Genomic DNA, 9095 nt, shown 5'->3' with positions numbered 1-9095 from the left:
ATATATATATATATATATATATATATATTTTATTGATTTCAGAGAGGAAGAGAGAGGGAGAAAGAGATAGAAACATCAATGATGAGAGAGAGTCATTGATCAGCTGCCTCCTGACTGGAATTGAGCCCACAATCTGGGTATGTGCCCTGACAAGGAATCAAACCGTGATCTAGTGATTCATAGGTTGACACTCAATCACTGAGCCACACCAGCAGGGCAAGAATAGATCGTAAGTGTTTTCACATACAACACATACACACTATGGTAATCATGCACGATTATGGATGTGTTAATGACCTTGATTGTGATGATAATTTTACAATGTATATGTATATCGAGTCATCATCTTGCATACATTAAATATATTCAATTCTGTCAATTATATCTCCAAAAGTGGGGGGCTGGGGAGGAGAGGAAGAACCCCATACTCCAGAGGCATCTCTACCAGTAAAAGTATTTCTGTCATCTGGATTTCTATCAAAACCAAAGCTTTGTTAATTAGCATAGTAATAGTTAGAAATAGGTTTCTATTGGTGAAATATTTAAATTATTTTAATGAAATGTGCTTTCAGGAAAAATCAAGGTATTAACAATATGTGAATTGGATGAAATATTTCAGAAATATTCCCTACTCATCCATACACATGCATGAACACCGAATAGGAAACCAGCAAGGCCACTCGTTAGGCGGCACTCTTATTGATGCCATGAGTGTCAGTTATGAACTTGAAAGGATATGATTGTCAGATGCTGATGATAGAGGCAATGAAACCACTACTCTGGAATCTTGGTATTTCCTCAGGCTTGCAGAATAGATTGTAGAAATTGGTGTGTGTGTGTGTGTGTGTGTGTGTGTGTGTGTGTTTGATTACTTTATAATAAATATTTAGATAAATGGTTTATATGTGTAGCTGAATTTTTTCTAAGACTTGTTTTCATTATAATTGGTAGTGATAGTGGGGTGTAGCTAGCTCCTACTGTCCTCAACATTTTTTCTGTGGCAATCATTATACACCAAAAAGGACCTACCGTGTGTTCAGGTCAGCTCATAAGAGATGCCCACATATAGTTGGTTATTGAGATCATCCAGGAAGAGTCTGAGGAGCGGGCCTACCGGAAAGATATCTTAGGACAGTCGGTATTTAGAAGTGTTGGAAACAGGGAATCCATAAAGAGAGTGAAAATAAATCTAAGGAGCCCAGCCTCGGTGGCTCAGTGATTGAACATTGACCTATGAACCAGGAGGTCACAGTTCAATTCCAGGTCAGGGCACATGCCCGGGTTGTGGGCTCAATCCTCAGTAGGGGTTGTGCAGGAGGCAGCCAATCACTGACATTTCTATCTCTCTCTTCCTCTCTGAAAGAAATAAAAATATATTTAAAAAAAATAAATCTAAGAAAGGGGAAGAAGAGACCCAAAAGTAAGCTATCACTAAAGCCAAAGGACTTAAATTTTTTGAGGAAAGACTGATGAGCAGTTTTAAATGCATTAGAAATATCTGGTAACACGCAGACTGAAAAAAAAATGTGGATTTTAATGATTGGTACTAGACAGTTTACCTCGATTGCAACTGAACCAAAGTAAAGGGCAGATATGAGGACTAAAGCCAGATTCCAATTCACTGAATGGAGAATGGGCAGTAAGGAAGCAGAAACAATGAGTGTGACTTGAGGAGTTTGGCTATTGAAAGATGAAGAGGGAGCTGGGTAAACGGAGCATGCAAAATAGAAGTGGCTGCTACTAGGCTTTTTCTTTTAAACTCAGAGAATGTTGAATATATGTTAAAGATGCATTTGAACAAGAAGCAAATACATGGAGGAAGAACTAAAAGAAAATGGATCAAAAGGACTAGAACCCATAGAGACAGGTAAGATTGGACTGGAGTGGAGTTGTGCTTCTTACTGATTTCAGTTTCACTGCAAGGGCTCAGGGAAGTTTGCTGAATGAAATACAGAGTCGGGAAAGAGAAAGCCTAAGATAATCATAATGATTTGGGGAATTGGATATGTGGGAGCATTTCTTTAGAAAGTTGTTTTCCTAAAAAAAAAGAAGTTGGTTTCCTTACTATGTTCATCATCACACTGATTCTGCCTTTTAAAAGAATTAAGAGAGACCACAACTGATTATTGATTATGAATAAGGATATCATGGGCAATAAATAATAAATATGTGTATTGTCTAAAATATCTTCCATTGGCTTTCCTGGGCAGCCTGCCCACCAAAGGCAATAATTAATATGTTGCTTAGCTTCTATCTTTCTAAAAGTGATGGAAAGTTCAATAGTTATAACAATGATTACAGCAATATAGATCCTCCTAAATAGTTAATGCTTATACACTGCTATAATGATATAATTACCTGTAAAATTAATATACAGAGAAACTTTGCATATAAATCAATCAAAAAGCTGTTTCAATATATGGCATAGAATTATAAACTGTTCTTATCTTTGATCTGAAGAGTACTCAGGAATAACAGGATCAAATCTCTTTTGTTTTATTTTTTTATCATCATAAAATTAAGTGCTACTTCTTTAAAAGAAAAAAAATGCACACACAATTTATATGTGTGCTGTGCTTGGAATGCTTAAAGAATACTCTACAATTTTATTGCCTATTGCCTAAAACAGGAGTTTGTGTTTAGGACATATATAGAACATAGGAAAGATATTTTGAAAAGAAATTTGAAAATTTTTTAATAGTCAATTAAAATTGAATTAATACCTTCAAACCTCCTCCCTCCAAGGAGAGAGAGGCGCTGTGTCCATAGCTGTTATTCAGCTTCCTGTTTACAGCTGCTTATGAACCTGGAGTATTGCACTTCCCACACCACAGCAGCAGACACGGGACACGCACTAACATCCTGTGGGGAAAGCATCTGAGTTTCTAACGTCACAACACTGTGTTCTATGAATAAATGGGAGACTTCTTTCACAGGAGTTCAAACAATTGGCCATCGCACCTTTTCAGAAAGTCTTTGAAAACACTTTTTGGTTTTCAAAGACTTTCCCCATAAAGGAACAAGAGGCTAGAGTTTTTACACAATCATTTGATTGTTAGATGTAGACAAATACAGTAGCTATTGTGTCATAAATTCACATTGATGGCATGTAAGAGCTTTTGGTGGAGAGTTAAAGAGAATGCAAAAACAAAACAAACAGGAGGGACAATGACCTAATTTTATTGTTCTTCATTTTCTTACAGCCTAGGGATAGAAAACCATGTTCCTTTAGGTGACGAACAAAGAGAAAGGGAGAGGAATGTAAATGTCTTTGAAAATGTCTTTCTAATCCAAATTTCAGATGGATCTCCAAACACCACCTTACTAGAAGCACAAACTTTCTCATATTCCCTATACTGACTTAAATGTGAGTAGTTTTTCCTAAAACATACTTTTGTTAACTCCTTCAGCAAATCTCAACCTAATTAGAAAAGAGTTTGGGGTCAACAAGCCTGGAGAATCGGTGAGCCTGTGACTCTAAGGAGAAGTGTTAGATTTTCCCTGGTCTACTGAAAACCCAGCTGCAATGCCTCCCACTTAACACCAATACTAGAAAAAAGCCGCTGACCTGCAATGAGAGGAAATAAGTCATCACTACTCTAAAATTAAAGCACCTATTCCTGCTTTACACTTTATCAGATGTTAGGTCCCGGATGCTGATTGTTTTAAAAGCCTGTCTAAACATAGAATATTTCCTAAAGGAATGTGAGCAAACTAAACACTTGCTTCTATTGACAACATCCTACATGTTATTAACATAGCTATGATAAACAAGTAAACAGACACAGTGCTAGTCAGCAAGCCTATTTCCCAGGGAAGCTAAGCTCATGACAGAATATGATTTGTACTTTTTTACTGTAAGTTATTCATCATCAGTGCAGAGATTTACCTAATGCTAAATTCTTGGAAGTGAGAAACATTAAACTTTCAGTTGTGAACTTAAAGTCATTAAATTCCTTTTTCCTAGTTCCTGATAAAATTATTTATGTAACAACAAACAAAAACCAATGAACTTGATCAAATAACTTGTTCCCTATCACTTGTTAAACATACTTGTGGTTTTATTTTCTTAGTGAAGAACAATGCTTGCTGATGGAAACTTGTGTAAGGCATAATGTTTATTTTCTCAAGGTTGTTTGTGTGCTGTAAATTGAAAAGGCATCCACTTTTCTGGATTGGAGTTTTTGTTCTTAAGGATTACAACAGCTTTGCTCTAATTTTTTCCTTTTATTTTTACATTTCCACAATTTAAGCCTCTTCCTGAATGAAGAATAATTATTTGGCCAAATTTTTTTTTCAGCACATGACTAAAAAAAAAATCTTTTGAAGAAGCTCAGAATAACACAGGAAATCCTGAAGAGTAAATGGCTCTGAGTTATTTACACTTACGGACGAAAATTAACTAAATCAATGTGTGTGGTAGGGCTCTTCAGATATTTTTAATGAATCAGAAATTAGTCAGGCCAGCAGGTACACACACCATGCTAAAGTGCATTTTGGAGAGAATTTTAATAACATAGGTCAGCAAAGCACCATTTAGTACTTTGGAGTTAGTTGTCTTAAGGAACTGGATTTTTCAAAGCATCGATTGCGCAATGCTGCTGAGTCATTTAGGAAATTATGAGTCTGAATCCTGTAAGATGCCATGAGGGTACAATAAATATTACGTTTTCTTCTTCCATCTCTTTCAACACATTTGCACAGTCTTCTTGGTTTGAAGGTCATCCAGCCGCCATACAGGGTGGGGCAAAAGTAGGCTTACAGTTGGGAATGAGTGAAACACAGTTTATTCTTCGATTATTATTCATCAATTATTGCATTATTTTCCATATGGGTAACTGAAAACCTCCTTTTGCCCCACCCTGTATGAGTAACCATTGCTAATCTTTCCTATGATTGATTTTAGTTGTCCTTTTTTAAATTTAATTAATAATCCATGTGGAATTCTGGTCTTTTGTTTGCTCTGGTTTACTGTATGATCTGATAAGGCGATGATCACACTACTTATAATTTAGGAATGTTGACTTTCATTCAATTGGCCTGGCTGCTTAGATAAGCTACAAGTAGCTACAAGAGTCACTGTAGTCAGAAGACAACCTTTACCGGAAGGGTACTAAGTGATTTATGGATAACTTGTGAAGTGTCATTACATAGTTGGCAAGAGCCATATACAAATGATAGTATTTACAGGAGCCAAATGTTTTTTAAGTGTTTAAAATTATTAGGACTAATGTTCTAGTGTGAGGGGGAAAAAAAGCCCAAAATGTTAGACAAAAAAGAGTAAAATATCTATAGAAATGTTAACATATAATCCTTAATCCACTTAAAAATGTCTGAGTAGTTTATGTCTAAAGTCTTTTTTTAAATTAACTAGATTTTAAATTAAAATTTTTAAACAATGACTCAAGAAGATCCATTTTAATATTTCTTGTTTTATTTGATTCATTAATAATAATATTGATATTTTATACTAAGCTCTAAGTCCTTCATCTAAACTTTGGAGATACTAATAGGCAAAAGATTGATTCTTATGCATATCATTTGGTCATTATCTTAGCAAGCAATTTTTAAATACCTGTTGTATGCACTGCACTAATGCCTTGAAAATTGGGTACAAAGTTGGTACTATTCTGTCTTAAAGGAATTTCTAAACTCTTTACAATAACTTTCATTGCTTTTGCTCCTCTGACCATTTCTTTTTCTTTTTAATATATTTTTATTGATTTTTAGAGTGAGAGGAAGGAAAAGGGCTAGAAACATAGATGAGAGAGATAGAAACATGGGTGAAAGAGGTGTCATTGATTAGCTGTCTCTTGCATAGCCCCGTGGGGGATCAAGCCCATATCCCCGGCATGTGCCCTGACTGGGAACGAATTGGTGACTTCTTTGTTCCCGGGTCGATGTTCAACCACTGACCCACACCAGCCAGGCTCCTCTGACTATTTCTTAAATGCTGCTCACATTTTCTTCTTTTTGGCTCAGCATCTTCTATAAGCATCGATATCCTCTCCCACCAAGTTCAGGACCCAGACGTCCAAGACACCACACACCAGGTAATATGTCCAAAATCTCTTTTTTTGTCCTTAGCCCTCACTTGAGCTTCAAGATTATGCTTTCTTAACCTTTTGAATAGATCCATGCATGTGTCTCACAAAAGCTTCAAGCACTGCAAGCTGATATATATTCTCCATCCCTTTCAAACTCTTTCTTCTTTTTTCCCTAAGTCTGGTAGTGGCTCACAAAATCGGGATATTTGAAATCCTTCTTACTCACATCATATCATAAGGTCTGTCTGGTCTCCCTCCAAATATTTCTCTATTGCAAGTTCCAGGGATCTAGAACAGATTTCCTCAACTTTCACTTAAATGAATGGAGGACCAGCCCACCTGGTCTCCCACCTCGAGTAGCTCCCCTTTCCTAACGACCTAAACACATCATCTGACTTATTTTTCTAAAATTCAAATATGGTTACTCACGTAACGCCCATGGTTAAAACCTTTGGCAGCTCCATGTGCCTGCAGAATAAACTTAAAAATCATTATTTTGTTGTAAAGTCTCGTTCTTGCCTGGCAACAACCTATATTCCCAACCACTTTCCCGTTTTCTCTTTTCTCATAAGCTGTACCTGTTTCCATGCTACAGAATCTCAATATTTGGACTACGTTAGAATTACCTGTGGGACTTTAAGAAATGCAAATTGCAGGACCTCTGAACCAAAATCTTTTTAGTGAAGTCAGGGAATCATTCATTCTCACTGATAATCATTCCTGGAATACTCTCCCAGGGCCCCCAAACTACTTGTCCTTTTAGCAAATTTCCATTTACTTTTTAAGATCTCCAATAATTTCATCAAGGGCTTTCCTGGACACCCTCAGAGAAGGAACAATTTTTAGTCATTGTTCTATGACACTTTAAATATTATTTAAATATTTTTAGTGTTAGAAGTCTATGTAAAAGTAAATATCAAGTGAATAGATTTATAAATTACTTATATTAAAACTATCTCTCTCATACCCCTTCTTGTTTTGATTCACAATAGCATTTATCATCTCACATATTATGTATTTTGCTTATTTCTTTCTTTATCTGTCTCTCCCTTGCCTCCACTAGAATATATGCCCCAGTGGACAGAGATTTTTCCAAATCTTTATTAAATAAAAAACGTTAAAGACTTATACAAAGAGCCCTCTTATACTCACCACCTAGAGTCCATGATTGTTAACATGCTTCCACTATTTGTTTTATCTACCTAGAAATAGATTTAGATATATACTTTAAATTTTTATAAATCAGATACAGATAATATCTTCTAATTGTAAGTAATGATCTCACACATACACTGGTTGGTCACAAAGGAGGACCCATAAGATGTCTGTACGTATATTTTAGATGAGGTCTTTATATAACCACAATTATTATACCGGGAAAGTTAATAATAATCCCCTTATATCAGCTAATATCCATTTACAAATTCCCTAACTACCAATAGTTAGGATTTTTATGTTATCTTCACTGTTGTATCCACAGCAACCTGAACAGTGCTTACAGGGAGTAAGCTCTCAATAAATTATTTTTATTTTATTATTTTGTTAAATATATTTTATTGACATTTTACAGAGAGGAAGGGAGAGGGATAGAGAGTGAGAAACATCGATGAGAGAGAAACATCGATCAGCGGCCTCCTGCACACCTCCTACTGGGAATGTGCCTGTGGCCAAGGTACATGCCCTTGACCGGAATCGAACCTGAGACCTTTCTGTCCGCAGGCCGACACTCTATCCACTGAGCCAAACCGGTTAGGGCTCAATAAATTATTTTTAAATGGATGAATCTGTATCCCTGATTTAACTGAGTTTCTTGAAAGTAGAAGCTTTGTTTTATTCACCTTTGTATCCTAAGTTTATTTTTTTAATCCTCACCCTAGGATATTTTTCCATTGCTTTTTAGAGATATTGGAAGAGAGAGGAAAAGACAGAGAGAAATATCGATGTGAGAGAAACACATTGATTTGTTGCCTCCTACACAAGCCCCGCCCAGAGCCCGGGCCTAGGCAGAGCCTGCAACTGAGGTATGTGTCCTTGACCAGAATGATGCCTGGACTCTGGTCCACAGGCCGGTCACTCTATCCACTGAGCCAAACCAGCTAGGGCTAGCCTAAGTTTCTAACATGGCTTTGGGAACATGGTTGGAGCTTCATTAAAATGTTTGTACATTCCATAAATTATAGTTTTAAGAGTTGAAGTGACAGGATTAAGGCACAATCACAGAGGAAATAATTCAGGAAAGGCAAGGAGAGTTCATGTGTTTAAAGATTGATGTCATAAAGGAAATGGGGTCAGCATGGCACAGATAAAATCTTTGTCCCACAGATACAGATAATCTTTTCTGACCTTAGGCAGTTACCTCACAAAAATAAGATCTTGATTGCAGAGGAAAACCTGTGAGAAATAAAGAAGGCTTAATTTCTGTCTCCACTTTTGAAGAAAGCTACTTAAGACCATGCCATAAAATGGACATTTTCGTCCATTCAGCAAAAATTTCCCATCATCAGTGGGGAAAGGTAATGGGGAGATGAGGAAACATTTGTAATACCTTAATCAATAAAGAAATTAAAAAAAAATAGTAAGTTGGAGAAATAACATCTTCCTGGATGACAGATGGCAATGTTTTCAGAATATTTAGTATCAGACCAAAAGCATAATCTGAAATTAAAATATTCTATCAATTTTGTCTGTCATTTTAATTGCTTCCCAGTTAGATAAATTTGCTTTTTTCTGGTGCTGTAGATTTTGCCCTGAACTGGGAGGTGGAAAATCTGCGATCTAGCTCTGGTCCTGTCTGCAGAAAGCTGAGTAATCTTCTGTCACCAGCATTCTGGGTCTTGTTTACTCCTTCTTTAAAATAATTAGAATGAGTACCGTATTTGCCGGCGTATAAGACGACTGGGCGTATAAGACGACCCCCTAACATTTCCACTCAAAATACAGAGTTTGTTATATACTCGCCGTATAAGACTACCCCCTCTTCCGCACACCTTCCACACACCAAATAAAAGGTAAAACAATATCAGATTTGATTTTAACATTTTAATTTAT

The sequence above is a fragment of the Myotis davidii genome, unplaced genomic scaffold (assembly GCF_000327345.1).
Source record: "Myotis davidii unplaced genomic scaffold, ASM32734v1 scaffold147, whole genome shotgun sequence".
Classification (NCBI taxonomy): domain Eukaryota; kingdom Metazoa; phylum Chordata; class Mammalia; order Chiroptera; family Vespertilionidae; genus Myotis; species Myotis davidii.
Note: the sequence above shows the minus strand (reverse complement) of the source record.